The 21,006-nt window shown below is 42.8% G+C and overlaps 1 protein-coding gene, 1 non-coding gene and 1 pseudogene across 4 annotated transcripts in view; 1 reads left to right on the top strand and 2 right to left on the bottom strand.

The window, feature by feature from the left end:
• The window catches only part of ATP8B1 (ATPase phospholipid transporting 8B1), a 145,549-nt gene that overhangs the window by 90,897 nt on the left and 33,646 nt on the right, over positions 1-21,006 (bottom strand). The window lies entirely within an intron of this gene.
• Positions 7,549-7,655, top strand: LOC135276115 (U6 spliceosomal RNA). The gene has a single exon (XR_010343682.1). It is a non-coding gene; the product is annotated as a U6 spliceosomal RNA (small nuclear RNA).
• LOC105712976 (small ribosomal subunit protein uS17m-like) lies at positions 15,376-16,029 on the bottom strand (annotated as a pseudogene).

Genomic DNA, 21,006 nt, shown 5'->3' with positions numbered 1-21,006 from the left:
CTTGGAGTCATGCTGCCACAAGCCAAGGAACTTCCAGAAACTAGGAGAGAATCCTGAATCAGATCCTTCTCCAGCACCCTCACAGGGAAGATGGCCCTGCCAACACCTTGATCTTGAACTTCTGGCTTCCAGATTTGTAAGACAATAAACTTCTGTTAAGCTGCTCTGTGGGTGGTACCTTGTTACAGCAGCCCCGCTAACTAATATATAGCTTTCACTTGTAGCTTTAACATTTGAGAGGGCCTTTCAAATTCCTTAATTCCAACAAACAGAGGACTTTGCAATCAGGTACTACAAATTTGTTACTTTGTGTCTTTATAAATTCTGAATCCACCTTTGCTGACTATGTACACAAAAGGAAAAGCTGTGGTTATCTTTGGTAACAAGTTATATAATTAACTTGTTCCATGTTTTACAAGTTATATAGTTAACATGTTTTCTTTTCTCTCTTCTAATTACCAGAAACTTAAGTATGCTATTTTAAAATTTCATTTTATTTTATTTTGCAGTTACCCAGGTTTAAGAGTTATTTGCAGGGAATAACCAGAAGGAACTGCAACTGGTGTTTAATGCAAATAAGGCCAGGCTGCTGAACTAGGGGTGACTCACGCAGGCCTTGTGCAAACACCTATTCTGATTTGCATTTAAGAGAAAAGGTACACCTGTAAAAGTATCCAACGTGTATTAAAATATCTTTGAAATGTTCTGGAGTTGTAAAGAAGTGCCCATTAAAGATGCTTTCTATTCCATCTCTTAAAAAAAAGCCTGGCCAGAGGAAAAATGCTAATGTATTCTAGAAGTTTTTTCTGCTGTGATTATTTTCTCCTCTCAATCAATGTTTGCTTCCCCTTTAAAATCTTTGTGTACTTTCGTGGGTGAGTAGCACATGGTGACGAGCGCTTGGGTTTGATTGAGCAATGCTCACTCCAGCCCCTGCCCCCACAAAGGCAAATAGTACAGAGAATATATATACATATGATTCTAACATAAAATAAAATGTAAAACCATCCAAAATGTTGGCATATGTTTTGCTTTTCCATAGACCCCTTTCTCCATAGACCCAGACTTCAATCAACCCGCATCTCCTATAAAGAGAAAATGACTTTCTTGAATGTAACTGGACTCCAATGATAAAGGAAACAATCCTCTTTAACTCTATTGTTATCGTAATACTATTTATAACTTTTACTTAATGCTGTTATTAGCGCTTATAATATTCAACATGTTACTAACCTGAAAACTTATCCCCAAATTAGCCTGATTTAGGTGAAGACACTCTATAGAACTCTGAGTTGAGTCAGGAAGATTGATCCATTATTTAGGAAATACAGCTCACTGTCATTGTCACCGGTAGTTCTGGGGAGGAAGCAGATTCTGGCTGAATTGTCTAGAGGAGTCTCTCCCTCCCGGCAACCCATCTCCTTCCCCCACACCCCATCTCTACTCTTGTGAGCAAACCCTCGGCTGTCCATCAATAAATCAATGACAGGCCTAAATTCCCAACAACAGCAAATCTAACTGGCCTGATCTTGATATTTTAACACATCGATCCTCCTCACTTTCAGAGCTCTTTTTAAAAAGAAAGAAAAAAATGGAATTAGTGTTTAAGAATAGAGAGAAGACCATTAAGAATAAAATAGGGGTTTAGGGCTGGGTGCAGTGGCTCATGCCTGTAATCCCAGCACTTTGGGAGGCCAAATTGGGTGGATTACTTGAGGTCAGGAGTTCAAAACCAGCCTGGCTAACATGGTAAATCCCCATCTCTACTAAAAACACAAAAATTAGCTGGGCATTGTGGTGTGAGCCTGTAATCCCAGCTACTTGGGAGACTGAAGTACAAAAATCGCTTGAACCTGGGGTGGAGGTTGCAGTGAGCTGAGGTAGCACCACTGTACTCCAGCCTGGGCAACAGAATGAAACTCCATCTAAAAAAAAAAAAAAAAACTAGGTGTTTAAATAGTCCCTAGATAAGCAGTCAAAAGTAAATCAGGAGTGCCTGCACACTGCACAACTCAAAGAAAACTACTGAAAAGCCTTTAAATGTCACATGGATTTGAACTTTACTATTAGATATCTGGAGCTAATTAAAATATTTTCAAAGCATGTTTTAAAAGCGCTCTGAACAGCCCCTGCTCTGGATTTACATGATGCCATCCTTTCAAATATTTCCGAGTTGTGACATATGCTCTTTTGCAATATTCATCAATGAAAAACTGAGCTACACTCAAGATCAAAAGCGGGTGTCTGGGCCACAAAACAGGTCACCTCCAAGTGCGCCTCAACTCGGTCTGCCTCACATATCCGTTCATTCTGGCTATCTCCCTACCCATCCTCAGAGTCTAACCTACTCTTTTCCTCCTTCATCTTAAGAGATCTGTCAAGCCAGGCAGGGTGGCTCACTCCTGTAATCCCAGCACTTTGGGAGGCTGAGGTGGGTGGATCACCTGAGGTCAAGAGTTCGAGACCAGCCTGGCCAACATAACGAAACCCCATCTCTACTAAAAACACAAAAATTATCTGGGCGTGGTGGCAGGAACCTGTAATCCCAGCCACTTGGGAAGCTGAGGCAGGAGAATTCCTTGAACCTGGGAGGTGGAGGTTGCAGTGAGCTGAGATCATGCCATTGCACTCCAGCCTGGGCAACAAGAGTGAAACTCTATCTCAAAAAACAAACAAAAAGAGATTTGTCTACAATGAATTTGTCTTAGTTTTCCAAAGCTTAAACCTCACACACAGAAAACAATGTTGCACTAACAATGACAACTAACTTTGTGCATGTTTTCATGTGTCACATGAGTATTTAAATATTATCAATGTTTGTCTGGGTGCGGTGGCTCATGCCTTTAATCTGAGTACTTTGGGAGGCCAAGGCAGGTATATCATTTGAGACCAGGACTTTGAGACCAGCTTGGCCAACATGGTGAAACCCTGTCTCTACTAAAAATACAAAAAATTAGCCAGGCATGATGGCACATGCCCGCTGTAATCCCAGCTACTTGGGAGTCCAAGGCACAAGAATCACTTGAGCCCAGGAGGCAGGGGTTGCAGTGAGAAGAGATTGTGCCCCTGTACTCCAGCCTGGGTGACAAAGCAAGACTGTCTCAAAAAATAACATAGAATAAAAAAGCAAATATTATCCATGCTTGTTATGGTTTAAACATTAGTAATTTAGGCTATCAACAATGAATTTTGGACTGGCCTTGTGGCTCACACCTGTAACCCAGCACTTTGGGAGGCCAAGGCAGGAGGATCGCATGAGCTCAGGAGATCAGGCTGGGCAATATGGTGAACCCACAGCTCTACCAAAAAAAACATAAAAATTAGCAGGGCATGGTGGTGTAGTTGTAGTCCCAGTTACTTGGGTGGCTGAGACCGGAGTATCACTTGAGCCTGGGAAACAGAAGTTGCAGTAAGCCAAGATGCTGTCTCAAAAAAAACCCCAAAAAACAAAAAGGAATTTATTTTGCTGTCTGGACCAAACACAAATACAATTACACCACCATATTCTGAAATCAGAATCAATGACTTTCAAGAAAAGGCCTCTATAGGTCAAATGGAGATCTGCAAGTCTTCCAGATTATCTTCAAAATCTATTGATAGACGTTTCTGTTGTGCTTCATTATAGAAATTACCAGATTTTCACACATGTATTAGAATTTGGAGAGGCTCTATCTGCTCTGGCCCCTCTGCTTCCTCACAAGTACACTCACAAGGGCAGCAAGACACCTTCATTCCTTTTCCAGGTCCTCAAATCCCAATGTAATAGCTTTATCATTTGCATTTTAATAACTTACTATCTGAACTATTCTTTGCATTATGCCTTGTATTGTGGTTGTTTTTGTTTCTAACAGAGTAAAAATCCAAAGGTGCAGGCAAGGCGCGGTGGCTCATGCCTATAATCCTAGCACTTTGGAGGGCCGAGGTGGGCGGATTGCTTGAGCTCAGGAGTTCAAGTCCAGCCTGGGCAACATGGCGAAACTCTATCTCTACAAAATACATATATAAATATATTAGTTGGGAATTACGGCATGTGCCTGTGGTTCCAGCTACTTGGGAGGCTGAGGTGGGAGAATCGTTTGAGCCTGGGAGGCAGAGGTTGCAGTGAGCCGTGATCGTGCCACTGCACCCCTGCCTGAGCAACAGAGTGAGACCCTGTCTCAAATAATAATAACAATAATCTAAAGGTGCAAGACCATGACCTATTCCTCTTATTTCTTAAGTGGGGCAGAATCAAGAAATGGCTAAAGGTTCGAGCATAGACAGACAGGGGCTGAAATCCCAGCTCTAAGGCACACCACCTGCCGAACCGTGGGAAAAATATTCTTACTAAGCTTCCTACTTCCTATTTATAATATGAAGATAGTGGTTACCTTAGAGGGTCCTTGTGAAGCTTAATCTTGATCCTATATAAAGCTCTTAATCAAGTGCATAGTATGTGGGCCCCAAATATCCACTGAGTGAGGCATTTCAGTGACGCATTTCCTCAGAAATTCACTAAGACACATAGATATAATTCATAATATTTCCCCCTTCAATAAAGCTTAGTTTATTATTAACTACTGTAAACCTGAAACATCAGGGAACTGAAGTTTTCAAGTGAAAAACAGAGCAGGAAAAAAGCCTTTATAATTGCACTCCACAGCTTGAAAAAGCTTTTCACATCCATTAACATACCTGTCTATAAAACATCATTGAAATGTAGATTATTTTCATTTTATTCTCTGAAATAGCTCCATTGCCCAGAACAGTGTGTGACACACAGTAGACCTTTCATGAAGAACTACCAAACGACGAATCAAGCTCAGAGTTCAAGGCTGTATCCAGGTTCTCAGAAATGACAAGAGGTAGAGGAACCAGGTCTTAGCATCCTAAGCCAAATCCTGCATCCTTTCCCCTCAATCACACTGTCTCCTGCCCCCAGGGTAAGGTTTCACAGAACTGTAATTATTTAAGATAGTCTATATTTTCTAGATGACAATAACTTCAAGATAAGAAAGTGGAGTGATTAAAAAAACCTTCATTAAACAAACAAACAAAGATCATTTGTGTCAACAAGGGAAGAGATACCCAGCAACATAACTACTTTGATACAGATTTTTGTATTCATCAAAGTACGCTCAGCAAACCACCTTGATCATGGTATGAACAAGGGAAACAAACGAAATTTAAAAACCAGGCTGAATGGAAAGACGCATTGACTGAGCTTGCTTTGAAATAATGTGGAGAGAGAGGAAGTAGACAGATCTATAGATTAAAAACAACATTGGCCTTGGCCATGAACAAAGAGGTTCATTTTACTTTTTCTATTTCTACATATGTTTGAAATCTTAATTAAAACAATACAAGGCCGGGCACAGTGGCTCATGCCTGTAATCCCAGCACTTTGAGAGGCCAAGGCGGGCAGATCACAAGGTCAAGAGATCGAGACCATCCTGGCCAACGTAGTGAAACCCTGTCTCTACTGATATATAAACATTAGCTGGGCATGGTGGCGCTTGTCTGTAATCCTAGCTACTCAGGAGGCTGAGGCAGGAGAATTGCTTGAACCCGGGAGGCAGAGGTTGCAGTGAGCCGAGATCATGCCATTGCACTCCAGCCTGGCGCCTGGCGACAGAGCAAGACTGTCTCAAACAACAAAAAAAAACAATGCAACAACAACAACAAAACTCTCCTTCAAATAAACTAATGTATTAACATTTGGTCACCATTGTGTAGGCACATGTGTACTAATCACTAACACGGGCTCTGAAGGGAACACAGGCTTTGGGCAGCCATTGGCTCCATCTGGAAAACTCAGACATCAAATAATCTTTTCATAGACAGTTAAGAGGAGATTCTTTTAAAAAATGAAAGACACTGGGCACAGTGGCTCACGCCTGTAATCCCAGCACTTTGGGAGGCTGAGGTGGGCGGATCACCTAAGGTCAGGAGTTCATGACTGGCCTAGCCAACATGGTAAAGCTCTGTCTCTACTAAAAATACAAAAATTAGCTGGGCATGGTGGTGCACACCTTTAATCCCAGCTATTCAGGCGGCTGAGGCAGGAGAATCGCTTGAACCTGGGAGGCAGAGGTTGCAGTGAGCCAAGATCATGCCACTACACACCAGCCTGGGTGACAGACAGAACAAGATTCCATCTCAAAAAAAAAAAAAGAAAGAAAGAAAAAAATGCATCTGAATATTTCATAAAGTGAAAATTTTATAGAAAACCATAATGTTTTATGAGTCAGGGCCACTCCATTTGCACTGGACTTGAGGAGGCATAGTTGTTCTTTGGTTAAACAGAAATATTTCACATTTACTCGTTCTTTTTGTGTATTACAATTTTTTTCTTTTAAGAATCAGTTTTAGTGGCTCACACCTGTAATCCCAGTACTTTGGGAGGCTGAGGAGGGTGGATCACTTGAAGTCAGGAGTTCAAGACAAGCCTCAACATGGTAAAACCCCATCTCTACTAAAAATACAAAACTTAGCCAGGTGTGGTGGCACGTGCCTGTAATGCCAGCTACTCAGGAGGCTGAGGCAGGAGAATTGCTTAAACCTGGGAGGCAGAGGTTGCAGTGAGCCAAGATCGCACCAATGCACTCCAGCCTGGGTGACAGAGCAAGACTCCATCTCAAAATAAATAAATGAATAAATAATTATGAAGTAATATCACTGTTCCTCAGTTTACCATCTGTAAAATGAGAAAAAACAATAGAAGCTGCCTTTTACAGCTGCTGTGAGGATAAAATGATCCAATATACAGAAAGCTCTGGAATAGGGCTTGACCCAAAGGAAGGCTCAGTAAATATTAGCTGTTGTTATTCTTATGTGAGAGGATTAAATCCTAGGAGAAGAAACACATCACCAAATTGACACTTCAGGGACAGCTGAGAAGTTACGATAGCCCACATCGGGGCTCAAATTTACTTTCGTGTGTTGAATCATTAATAGCAAGGGAAATACCTAACTCGTAACCTACTGTGCTCAGGCCACAGGAAAATGTCACCCTAGTAGTGAGAGAGACATTAAATATTTCACTCTACCAGCTGCTCAGAGCAAAGCAGCCTGGGGTGTATCCATTACTGCCCTTTTCAGAAACATGTCACAAACCTCAAACTCTGGAATTTAGAATATAATATGAGTTGGCATCTTTACATAGTGAGTAAATGTGGGATTTTTCAGAATGATAAAGTGTTTTTGTTTATGGTGTTTTTTTTTTTTGAGAAATAGAAATTGTCATTACATCTGACACCTCTGCCACGATATCCAGTGTGTATCTTGCCAATAAAAGACACATTACACCGGCTAGCCTAAAATAGTCTCAGGTTGTTTACCAACAATGTGTAATTGTGCATTGGAGAACCCAGAGCTGAAACTATTCATATATTCATGTTACACTCTCAACAGAATTGCCTTATTAAATTGTTCTAATGCTTGCATCCTACAAAAATGGTAAACTTCATGCATTATATAACAATATCGACATTTGAGAAGGGAAAGATTATAACAGAGGCTGTATCTCTTAATTTTTTCCCTACCCAGATAAAAAAAAATCCTTGACATGTGCTTGCTTCGGCCGCACATATACTAAAACTGGAATGATACAGAGAAAATCAGCATGGCCTCTGTGCAGGGATGAGACACGAATTCACGAAGTGTTCCATTTGTAATGTTAAAGCCTTGTTAAAATGGCCTGTGGTTCTGACAGTTTCACAGTGACTGCTTAATCAAGTGAATTCTGGATTACTTGTGTGTTTAATGACTGAGGTAGTCATTATCTGCAACTCCTGGGCTGGTCTCCCTCTCTGGTCAGCTGCCTGGCCTCACCTAAGTTTACACAGGCGAGCTCCCAAAGGGAGCTTTTAACTTTTAACTGTTTAAAAAGTGGTTAGAGGTGATCGATATTCTAATCGTTTACAGGCCTTAAAAACAGAGAATCCCATATTCTCTCCCATTCTCTACAGAGTCACAGCAGTGCAACTCGATCCAATCCCCAGCCATAACATAATGAATAGTGCAGCACTGTCAGCGACAGACAGCTGAAGAGGATTTGCGTGCGCCCGGACACCACGCTCCCTGTGGAACCATTTGAGCTTAAGTTACATGGTTCATCATCCCCCTTTACCCGTAAATACTCCAGGGGTAGTCTTTCACATTCTCTTACATAACCACAGTAGAATTATCAACTTTAGACAGTTTAATAATAACATTCGCAGTTATCTAACGGTCTGACTTTTGTCATTGACCCAATGATGTCAGTTATAGTATTATTTTTCCTCCAGGTGTTCCTTTAAGTAGCCATGTGCTTTAATTTGAAACATTTCCACAACCTCTATTTGTCAATTACAACACTGACATTAAAAGAATATGGTATCCCTTCTCTCTCTCTCTTTAAACAGAACCTCCCACCTTTGGGCTGTCCCTGTCATTTCCTCATGATTTGAATTCAAGTTCTCCGTTCCTGCTGGAACATCACATAGGTGATGCTTTGTCCTTTCAGATGTGACATCTGGAGGCACATGAGGTCTCTGCCCCTTGTCGGTGATTGCATTTTGATTTTATACTTTGGTCATGTGGTCAATGTGTTGTCTGATTTCTCTACTGTATATATTTTTTAAACTTGTAATTTGTGGGGAGACACTTTGTTTTTTGAGATGGAGTCTTGGAGTCTCACTCTGTCTCCCAGTCTGGAGTGCAGTGGCATGATCTCGGCTCACTGCAACCTCTGCCTCCTGGTTTCAAGCGATTCTCCTGCCTCAGCCTCCTCGGTAGCTGGGATTACAGGTGCAGGCAACCATGCCCAGCTAATTTTTGTATTTTTTGTAGAGATGGGGTTTCACCACGTTGGCCAGGCTGGTCTTCAACTCTTGACCTCACGATCTGCCCGCCTCAGCCTCCCAAAGTGCTGGGATTACAGGCATGAGCCACCATGCCCGGCTGGGAGACACTTTTAAGACATCACAAATGTCCCGTTCCTTATCAAAATGTCCCTCTAAACATGATATTCATGGATGGATCTCCCCTGATCCAGTCTCTACAATGGCCATGAAAGGATGCTTTCATAGCAACCGTTTCCTCCACATTATATTAGTCAGCCTGGGCATGCTGCTGTAAGCACAGCCTCCCTACTTTTCACTTGCTAGTTAGTAATCAATATGAATGTATAAATTCCTATTTTTTCCAATGGCATATAATACCTTACTGTCCATAATTATTTTTGGTGTCCACACTGTCCCTGGTTGCCCAATAAAAGCACTTTCAAGCTAGCACATGTGTCCTTGTGACAGGCTCCCATCATTCTTTGAGCATGTCCATGCCTTGTGACAGTAATGAGATGATCCAGGTTCAAATTGTCCCTCTCCTGCCCCAGCCTGTAATCAGCAATTTCTCCCAGTAGCCCTGGTTCCTTTTAATGGGAAATGATAATAGAGACCAAGATCTTGGCACTTGATGTGCATGTGGCTACTGAGGTAGCTTTTCTTCTTGGTTCTTTGATGGACAGAGCTAAGTAAAAAATATATACACACACATACACATATACTTATGCACACATATGTTTTATATGGGAAGGTTTATATATGCATGTATTTCAGAAATCAGTTCGTACCTATGCCTCCAATTCCAACTGATTTCCACAATATCCTTTCCCCCATCTCCCATTTCATATGTTTCTTCTTTCTCTGTGAGAACCTTGACTCTCCAAAACAATAACTAATTTGCTGAATGCTAAAATACACCTAAAGCTGTTTCAGAGTTGCTTCGCCAATATCACTACATAAAGTATACCATAGTTTAGAATTTCTTTGCCATTCTCCCTCACCATCCAACGGTGGCCAAGATGGAGCATATCTCATAGAATACTGTGTTCATAGCTCCCTGGATTATTTCTTTTCCCCCCTCTTCACTGTGGTTATGGCATTCATTTGAAATACAACTGGGTTTCTTCATTTCACTTCGCTCTCAGTTTTAGGGTATCCCCTATCCCTGTTTTATACACACACACACACACACATACACACACACACACACTTATATTTAAATATAACTTAAAAAATAGAGATGGGGGTCTCACCAAGTAGCCCACGCTGGTCTTGGGTGGGAGGATCGTTTGGTCCTCAGCTCAAGCGATCCTCCTACCTCAGTCTCCCAAAGAGCTGACATTACAGGAATGAGCCACCGAGCCTGCCCTCTATCCTTGATTTAAATTTACTTTGAAGATGTAGGACCATTAACAGTCTCCCCAAAGCTGAAACTATACAAAAGGGTATACTTAGAAAAGAAACTCTCCTCACAGAACCCCTTCTCCTTATTCCCACCCACCCTGTGTTGAAATCGACTTTACTGTTTTCTGTTCATCCTTCCTGTGTTTTTTATAAAGATAAGGAGGTAGTTGTATTTTTCCTTATGTTTCTTTCTTTTACAAAAGTAGAATATATATGTTCCTTTGCACTTTTCTTTCTACACTCAGCAGTTGTCTCCTGTAATCACTAGAAGTTGCTTCTCAGGCAACTGTTCGCAAGTAGAGAAATATTTATGCCTATGTATAAATCGTTTCCCTGAAAAACTTAAAAGAAATCCATAGATCCCACCATGGCTTGCTTCCCTTTCTTTCTCTGTTTTCCAATACAGAAGTTCTCATCTACCATCCCAGGCCCTTAATGTCTAGCTTTCCTTTAAGGACTCAATTTTAACTAGGGTTAGAATATTACTGCAGTGAATTTATTATCAACCTCTAGGCAAGACACTTATGACTCCAGGGACCTTCCCTAGGCAAAAGCAAAATTTCTTTTTTTCTTTTAGAGACAGGGTTTTGCCATGTTGGCCTGACTGGTCTCAAACTCCTGATCCTTAGGTGATCCACCTGCCTCAGCCTCCCAAAGTGCTGGGATTACAGGCATGAGCCACTGCGCCCGGCTGGCAAAATTTCAATCTAAGGTGGTAGCTCCAATAGTAGCAACTAAGTAAATATTCAGAGAGTTTTTTAAAAAATCACTTTGTGAATCTTTAATCCCTGACAGATAATCTGGAACCAGGAAAAGAAAAGGTATTTGGACGACTCAGAACAGACCACCATTGCTGTTGGGAAATTCCTAGTCCTGTCCTGTGCAAGCCAACTGCAGCTAAATTGTCTCTGGCAATTGCTACCACCCTCCTACCATTCCCATCATGTAGGAAAGCGGCTAGGAAGTCCAATCACTTTATCAGCAACACCCAAGTTCAAAGGCATTAGAAAGAAGCTAGTACTCCAAACCGTCTACACACCAGCAAGGAGGAGGTTGGTGCTGCAGTATCTGGATATTCCAAGTTGGCCAATCTCTCCAATATACAAAGGTGAGGGGGGAAAAATGACTAAAAATTATCCTCCCACGTAGCGATTTTAATGCGCAGTAGAAACGTAAGTGGAAGAAAGTCACAGATGAATTCAGTACAGTAATATCATGATTAACAAAGTCTCAGGATTAACGGTTCATAAACACAATCACTCTGGGATACTGCCAGGGTGGATGAGATAATTGAGTAGCTTCTGCTTCTACCTGTCCTAGATCCAGCAGAGGGAAAGGGCCTGTCCCTAAGACCCCACCAGCTGGGAACAGAGCCTGCAGCTCCAGAGATGCCTGAGGAACCCCCTCCACGGCCAGCCCATCTCCACCTTCGCCTTTGCTCTTCTACCTTCACCAAACTGAACAACGGTTTCCTTTAAGGGAAAGAGCAGCTAGTGGCTTCCAGAAGATCCAGCCCAAGAGTAATGCATGTTCTGGAACTTAACCCAAACCTCCTGCAACCTCTTCTCATCTTCATGAAGCTTCTGACAAGGAAATGTGGCTAAGCTATATCCTCCTCTTTGTTCACTAAGGTAATAAGGAAGATTATCTTTTTTTTAAGATGGAGTTGGTCGGGCAGAGTGGCTAACGCCTATAATCCCAACACTTTGAGAGGCTGAGGAGGGCAGATCACCTGAGGTCAGGAGTTTGAGACCAGCCTGACCAACATGATGAAACTCTGTCTCTACTAAAAATATAAAAATTAGGCAGGCATGGTGGCATGCATCTGTAATCCCAGCTACTTGGGAGGCTGAGGCAGGAGAATCGCTTGAATCCGAGAGGCAGAGATTGCAGTAAGCTGAGACTGTGCCACTGCACTGCAGCCTGGGTGATAGAGAGAGACGCCGTCTCAAAAAAAAAAAAAAAAAAAAAAAAGATGGAGTCTCGCTTTGTTGCCCAGGCTGGAGTACAGTGGCACAATCTTGGCTCACTGCAGTCTCCACCTCCTGGGTTCAAGCAATTCTCCTGCCTCAGCCTCCTGAGTTGCTGGGATTACAGGTGTGCCACCACCATGCCCAGCTAATATTTGTATTTTTAGTAGAGAAGGGGTTTCAACATGTTGGCCAGGTTGGTCTCAAACTCCTGACCTCAGGTGATCTGCCCACCTCAGCCTCCCAAAGTGCTGGGATTACAGATGTGAGCTACTGCGCCCAGCTGGAAGATGATTTTTAGTATATGTTGTAAATCAAACATTTTAAAGTCTAACAATTATTTCTGAAAAAGAGAAATATACCTAATAGACATAATTCCCACACTCAAAATCTGCACTTAATAGATTCTAATTTGTTCTAGAGAAAGCATTTATAAGGATCAGTAAGTCTAGCTGGAATAAACATGTCCTAGAATCAGTAACCAATGAGCACCTTTGTTACTAAAAGTAGAAAAAGTCACAAAAAGGTCTTCAACTTCACAGATAAGCAGCTTGCTAAAAAGTATTTTCTCCAAACAAAGACAGAGGAATATTCCAAAGGGGCAGTCTACATTGTTTGGTTTTGTTTTCTGTTTTTTTTTTTTTTTTTTTTTTTTTGGTTTAGAAACAGGGTGTCAACTCTGTGGCCCAGGCTGGAGTGCAGTAGCGTGATCATGACTCACTGCATCCTTGAACTTCCGGGCTCAAGTGACTCTCTTGCCTCAGCCTTCTGAGTAGCTAGGGCTAGAGGCATGTACCACCATACCCTGCTAATTTTTAATTTTTGTAGAGACAGGGTCTTGCTATGTTGCCCTGGCTGGTCCTGAACTCATAGCCTCAAGCATCCTTCCACCTTGGCCTCCCAACATGCTGGGATTACAGGCGTGAGCCATTGCACCGACCCTGTGTTGTTGCTGTTGCTATCAGGGCAACTGTGCCATTTATCCTTCAAGGAATTTTTAGATTCAAATGCAATGGCCTCTCTGAAGGTCCTTGAGATAAGACAGTGAGTGGGAAAGACCTACCCTCTACTCTCTAGCATGGTACCCGAGCTGTGTGGACTTAGCAGGTCACATCCTCACCTGGGCTCCAGTAATCAACTGTCAGTGAGTGTTCTCAACCAGATCAATGATTCTAAGATGTGACCACACATCAGAATCTCACAGTATGCTTTTAACAGCAATAGATTGTTGAACCTGAACCCAACCTACTGAACCTAGAATGGGGAACAGGGAAAGTCCGTCCCTGCATTTCTCCAGAAGAGGGCTGAGGTCCTTTCTGGCACTAAATTTCCTAATTCTATAGATTTTTTCTTTTCCTATTTTTTAAATGAACTATTACTGAATAGTTTTAGGTTTATGGAAAAATGCAGTGGCAAGTACAGAGAATTCCCACATATCCTCTCAGCCCCATGACTTAGTCTACCCAGTTAACACCTTGCATGAGAGTGGCACATTTGTTACAACTGATGCGCCCATAATGAGATATACATACATACATACATACATATATATGTACACACACACGTGTGTGTGTGTGTGTATATATATGTATTTAGAGACAGGGTCTCACTCTGTCACCTGGGCTATAGGGCAGTGGTGTGATCTTGGCTCACTGCAACCTCTATCTCCCAGGTTCAAGCGATTCTCCTGCCTCAGCCTCCTGAGTAGCTGGGACTACAGGTGCCCACCACCACACCTGGTTAATTTTTATATTTTTAGTAGAGATGGGGTTTTGCCATGGCCAGGCTGCTCTTGAACTCCTGACCTCAAGTGATCTGCCCACCTCAGCCTCCCAGTCATACAGGTGTGAGCCAATGTGCCCAGCCCCAATAATGACATATTTTAACTAAACTCCCTAGTTTACGTGAAGTCCTTAGTTCACCAGGGTTCACTCTTTGTGGTGTGCATCCTATGGATAGTGACACACATGCTACCTAGTTGAAAGAATGCCCTCTTGGGTTAGCTCTTACTCTCAAGAGTGGAACACACAATAGAGGCAGAAGAGGAGCGTGATAGGCTGCTTATATGCCCTGATCCTCAAGTGATGACAAATCAAAGATATTTACAGTGAACAGTGGTGCATGTGCCCAGCACCATAAACACGAGTCTACTTTTTTGCTTTGTAATTGTTCCTTTTTAGCACTTGGAGTATCTTTCCTACAGACTATACTCTCTGTTACTTAAACTACCAAACCCATGATTTCCTGATAAAGGAATGTGCTTCCCAAACACAGTAATTCACAGGTTCTCTGTCTTTACAGCCTTGCACAATCTTTTACAAATCTGAAACATAGCAACCAGATGTGGATAGAGATTACTTCTCTTGATCCAAAGATAACTGGCACTTGAGTTCTAAGAAAGTCTGGAGTTCAAAGAATGAGAATCTTAGCAAGGGATAATGAAGCTCCTTAAACATACATTTTTGCACTGTTACCAAGTTATTTCTTAGGATTGATTGTAAGAATGAAATGGTTGTTAACAAATTGTACTCCAAAGATAGAGCTGTGTTTCCATACATTGTATCAGAAATAAGAGGTGACATTTCAACATTTAAGTTTTCATATGCATTTTTTTTTCAACTCTAACAAACATTTTCAAGTTTGTAGAACTAAACAGAACCCACTGGAATCAATTCTATTGATGTCTTTTTTTTTTTTTTTTTTTTTTTTGAGATGGATCTTGCTCTGTTGCCCAGGCTGGAGTGCAGTGGCACGATGTTGGCTCACTGCAACCTCTGCCTCCCAGGTTCAAGCAATTTTCTACCCCAGTCCCCTGAGTAGCTGGGATTACAGGCACACACCACCACACCCAGCTAATTTTTGTATTTTTAGTAGAGACAGCGTTTCACCATGTTGGTGAGGCTGGTCTCAATCTTCTGACCTCGTGATCTGCCCGCGCTGGCCTCCCAAAGTGCTGGGGAGCCACCACCACCAGCCGATGTCATTTATTTTTTAACACAGCAACTTATCACATGATAGGTACTCAATGTATAGGTTTTAATTGACCAAGAAAGTACATTTAAGAAAGTTTGGAAAACTTTGTCTTCCTCTGACACAATTCTTCACTATTCTTTTTTTTTTTTTTTTTTTTGGCAATGAAACTTAGAAAAATTTCTTTTTCCATAACATAAACATGTCAATCTTTCCCTGTAGTTCTTTCTTCCACTCCTCCTTCACTGTGCTGAAGAGATACTGAACTCTTCCAGATTTTTGCTTAGCTGGGTGGTTTCCGAACTCAAGAGACTCTCCAGGCAGGTAGTTCCTGCACAGGGCTTTCCTGTCACTGGCTCTATGACCTTTCCAACTTTGAAAATGATCTCGGCCAGTTCATGTTTCAAATGCTTTGTGCGTGGAACAGGTAAAGCTCTAAGAAGCACGATATCCCCAACTGTGCACTGCTGACGGGCATCGTGGGCAAAGTAGGTTTTCCGCTTATTATAATGCTTTAATAAATAGAGATCCAGAACAAGCCTGGTCACTTTCACCTTAGCAGTCTTTTGCATTTTTGTCCCACCTCCCCCACGATCCATTTGGCATGGACAAGTGAACAAACTATGGACATTATGTGGCTTTGGTCACCTCTGCCACGACTGTCTGTGCGGCCACCTGCCCCAGGAAGCCTTTTTTTGTTGGTTTTTTTCTTTTTTTGATACAGAGACTTGCTCTGCAGCTCAGGCTGGAATGCAGTGGTGCGATCTCAGCTCACTGCAACCTCCGTCTCTTGGGTTCAAGTGAGTCTCTTGCCTCAGCCTCCCCAGATCCGCCCAAAGAGGGTGGATCATCTGAGGTCAGGAGTTCGAGACCAGCCTTGCTAACATGGTGAAACCCGTTTCTACTAAAAATACAAAAAATTAGCCGGGTGTGGTGGTGTTCACCTGCAATCCCAGCTACTTGGGAGGCTGAGGCAGGAGAGTTGCTTGAACCAGGGGTGGGGGGGTGGGGGGGGACACAGAGGTTGCAGTGAGCCCAGATGCTGCCACTGTGGAAAACAGTATAGTGGTTCCTCAAGAAATTAAACATAGAATTACCATAGGATCTAGCAATCATATTTCTGGGTATATACCCAAAAGAGTTGACGGCAGGAATTCAAGCAGATATTTATACAGTAGACCCATGTTCACAACAGTGATATTCACAAAAGCAAAGAGGTAGAAACAATCCAAATGCTGTCTGATAACTGGATATGCAAAATGTGGTATACAGACAAGGAACTATCGTTTGGCCTTAAAAAGGAAATTCTGGCACATGCATCTTACAACATGGATAAACTTTAAAGACATTATGCTAAGTAAAATAAACCAGTCACAGAAGGACACATGCTGTATGATTCCACTTACGTGAGGAACGCAGAGTAGGCAAATTCAGAGCCAGAATGTAGGATGATGGTTGCCAAGGGTTGGAAGGAAGGAGAGTTGTTTAATGAGTGCAGAGCTTCAGTTGGAGAAGATGAAGTCCTGCAGGTGGATGGCGGTGATGGCTGCACAGCCATGTGAATGCACTTAAAGCCACTGATGCATACAATTAAAAATGATTAACGCAGAGTGTGGTGGCTCACACCTGTAGTCCTAGCACTTTGGGAGGCCGAGGTGGGTGGATCACTTGAGGCCAGGAGTTTGAGATCAGCCTGGCCAATATGGTGAAACACTGCCTCTACTAAAAAATACAAAAATTAGCTAGGTGTGGTGGTAGGCACCTGTAATCCCAGCTACTCAGGAGGCTGAGGCAGGAGAATTGCTTGAACCCGGGAGGCAGAGGTTGCAGTGAGATCACGCATTGCACTCCAGCCTGAGCGACAAAGTAAGACTGTCTCAATAAAATAAAATAAAAATGGTTGAGATGGTAGATTGTATGTCGTGTATATTTTACCACAATAATTTTCGTTTTTTTGAGATGGAGTTTTGCTCTTGTTGCCCAGGCTGAAGTGCAATGGCACCATCTCAGCTCACTGCAACCTCCCCCTCCCAGGTTCAAGTGATTCTCCTGCCTCAGCCTCCCCAGTAGCTGGGATTACGGATGCCTGCCGCCATGCTTGACTAATTTTTTGTATTTTAGTAGAGACGGGGTTTCACCTTGTTGCCCAGGCTGGTCTCAAACTCCTGACCTCAGGTGATCCACCTCCGTAGGCCTTCCAAAGTGCAGGGATTACAGGTATGAGCCATCACGCCCAGATGACAATAATTTTTTTTAAAGTACTCAGTTGTTCTTTATCTCCTTTGGAAAAAGGAGAAGAGATTTAAACTGATTTCAGCTAAAAAAATTTCCTGACCAGACAAGTTGCTGAAAGAATAACTGGAATTTCCTTTCTGGCTGTTTCTCGAGTATCTAGCCAGGCAGTGTGCTAAAAGCTAGGCGAATCAAAAATCAAAACTCACAGATCCTACCTTCATCGGGCTAAAGGTTCAGCCCAATGGTTCTCAAATTTTAGCACATATGAAAATCCTCTGGTGGGCTTGTTGAGCACAAATTGCTAGCCTCTACCTCAGGATTTCTGATTCAGGAGGTCTGGGCTGGGGTCTGAGACTCTGCGTTTCCGTCAAGTTCCCAGGTGACTCCAATGCTGCTGGTAGAGGGGCCACACTTTAAGAAGCTCTAGGGCAGGAGGAAGAACTTGTAGGTAAATAAGTAATTTCAATTAAGTGTGCTGTGATGGGAATCCACCCAGGACACATAGTAGGTAAAGGCACCCATCTGTCCTAGGAGTGGTCAAGAAAGCCTTTCCCAGAGGAGGCACTGCAGAAATTGAGATCTAGCCTGAGACCTAGAGGATACGTAGGACTCAGACAGGTGCATGGAAGGGACAGTATTTCAGGTGGACAGTGTTCGATTTGCATAGGTCTAGAGGCAAGAACAGCCTGTTCTTGAAATTGCAAATCTTTCCGTGTCATGGGCAGTTGGAGAGTGATGGGGAAAGTAATAAGTAAGGAAGAGAGAGGTGAGGTCTATCAAAAAGGGCATTAGGAGCCTAGAGTTTATCCACAGGGTAACACGGAGCCAACCTCAGGCAGGCTTGCAGCATTCAAGAATTGAAGCGCTAAGAACTAAGGTGAGCTTATCACCTCCGAGAGAAGGCGTGGGTCCAGCAGAGTCGCAGCCTGAGCTGGTGGGAAACGGGGCAGTGGTACATGCCCCTCTAATTCTAGGGCCATCTCACACAACTCAAGCTCCAGTTCCTCAGAAAGCCTTCTGCTGCTCAGGTAAGAACAATCCAAGGCCATTGTGCCACCCAGTACAGTGGCCACTAGCCATGTGCGGCTATTAAATTAACTAAAATCAGAAGCCAGATGGTCAGTTGCACCAGCCTCATTTCAAGTGTGCAACAGCTACATGTGACTAGTGGCTAGAAACAGAACACTTTTGGGCTGGGCACGGTGGCTCATGCCTGTAATCCCAGCACTTTTGGAGGTCAAAGTAGGCGGATCACCTGAGGTCAGGAGTTTGAGACCAGCCTTGCTAACATAGTAGAAACCCCGTTTCTACTAAAAATAAAAAAATTAGCCAGGCGTGGTGTTGTGCACCTATAATCCCAGCTACTTGGGAGGCTGAAGCAGAAGAGTTGCTTGAACCAGGGTCCGGGGCGGGGGACAGGGGCGGGGGTGGGTGGTGGGCAGAGGTTGTAGTGAGCAGAGATGGTGCCATTGCACTCCAGCCTGGGCAACAAGAGCAAAACTCCGTCTCAAAAAAAAAAAAGAACACTTGCATTATCCCAGAAAGTTCCCTTAGCCAGCACTGGCCCAGGAAATGAAGTATAATTAGGATTAGATCTAAGACTTGCCAGGTATTTTGGTTCTACTGCATGAAGCCAGCAAGCAACCTGTTGGGTCTTCATTCATGAAAACATACACACATGCGAATATATACACACAGAGTTCTAAATTGATTTTTTAAAAATCTACAGAGTATAAAGTTAGACAATTAATAATTATACATTATATACAATCTATACATATCCTAGACATCACTTTTATAATGAGATATAAGGAATTTTGGCTGAGAGCAGTGGCTCATGCCTGTAATCCCAGCACTTTGGTAGGCCAAAGTGGGCGGATCACCTGAAGTCAGGAGTTCAAGAGCAACCTGGCCAACATAGTGAAACCCCTTCTCTACTAACAAATACAAAAATTAGCCAGCTGTGGTGGCGTGTGCCTGGAGTCCCAGCTACTGGAGATGCTGAGGCAGGAGAATTGCTTGAACCCAGGAGGTGGAGGTTGCAGTAAACTGAGATTGCATCATTGAACTCCAGCCTGGGCAACAGAGTGAGACCCTGTCTCAAAAAAAAAAAAAAATGTATTTAAGCCACTAAGACAAATCCTAGATTCATACCTATTCTCCAAAGCCATCCCTAAATCCTAAAAATAACCAGCCAAGGGAATTGAGGGAAGAAAATATACTCCAGGTTAGAATTCTAAAAGGCCATTTTTATGGCTTATATGCCAAAAAAAAAAAAAAAAAAAGCTAAGCTTTTAGAGCTTTCTCTATTGGGTATTTTACAGAAGTCAGTATGGAGGATTCAAAATATTACATAGCTAATCCTTACTCTAAGTTCTAAAAATAAAACACAAGAGACGGTTGTATGCCAAGTTGGTAACAAATCCCTAGTCCAAGGATAGAAGTGGAAATTGATGCAAGGAGGAAATGTGTTATGCTGTAAAATGAAACACACACCCAAGAGAAAGGCTTAACCCTTGGGCTGACCACAGCAGCAAACACTGTAACCAGTTAAAAAGCCCGAGAAGCAAGAGGTAGGTGATAATTTCCACGAATAAAAAAATTCAGAGGTGTTCTTGTTTTCCCAGCTGCTCAGCAAGGACTTGACCAGCCTGGATAAAAAGAGCCCACCTCCCACCTCCCATGAAGGATCAGGCGGGCAGCTTCCCAGTGAGTAAGGCGGGTGGCTGAGTATCCCGATTTTGATGGTGAGGGACAGGTGGCTTTGGGAAGTGTACTCAGACAGTATACCTTCCTTGCTCAACCATCGTCTGACCCAGGCGTGTTAAGGGGAGGAGCAGCTCAGAAAAAAAGCAGAGCCAAGTATCTGCATTGCTCAAAACCTCCAATGGCCAGTAGGCTTGGCTGCCATCCCCCAGAGGCATGCATCTGTCTGCCCCGCGACTCCTCCGTCCTCAGAGCTGTATCTCCTCCTGGGTCAGCTCTGCCAGATCTGATGGGCTCCCTTCTCCCTGCTCTGCTCTTAAACCCCTCCCTTGGGTTCAAATAAAGCTAGTTCCTCTAGAGCTTTTCCAGGTATGCCCATGGGCCTTCCCACCCAAAACCCACTACGAATGAAAGACCATTCATTCACCAATTCCAAGTTTAGTTAAAATCAACATCCACCAGCAAGAAACTCAGTGCAAGGCTCCTTGGAGGTGCTGGGATAAAGCAAGAAACTGCTAGACTTCATTAGGCCAGCAGGCAACTGGTTAGAGCCTTAATTTATGAAACAAAAATATCTCCCTCTAAATTGATTTTTTAAATGACCACAAATGCCACTGGACTATCTCAAATGGCAAGAAACAGCCAAAGATGACTCCAGAGTAGATAACTGAGTTGGGTATGGGAAAAGTAAGCTTATTCAGGAGCACTGAGCCCAGGGCATCCCAAATGCACAGCAAATAGTAGATCTGATCCAAGAACTTTTATTTGTAATTCTAATAACATAATGTATTAATGATAGCACCAGCTAGCATTTATTGAGCTAATGCTACACGTCAAGTACCATCCCAAGCATTTAACAAACACAAAACATTTAAATGTACGAGGATTCAATGAGGTAGGTCCTGTTATTCCCCTTG

Source organism: Aotus nancymaae, unplaced genomic scaffold (genome assembly GCF_030222135.1).
Source record: "Aotus nancymaae isolate 86718 unplaced genomic scaffold, 86718_ANA_hifiasm-v0.15.2.pri h1tg000020l, whole genome shotgun sequence".
Classification (NCBI taxonomy): Eukaryota; Metazoa; Chordata; class Mammalia; order Primates; family Aotidae; genus Aotus; species Aotus nancymaae.
The sequence above is the reverse complement of the archived record's forward strand: the minus strand, read 5'-3'. Positions and strand labels throughout refer to the sequence as shown.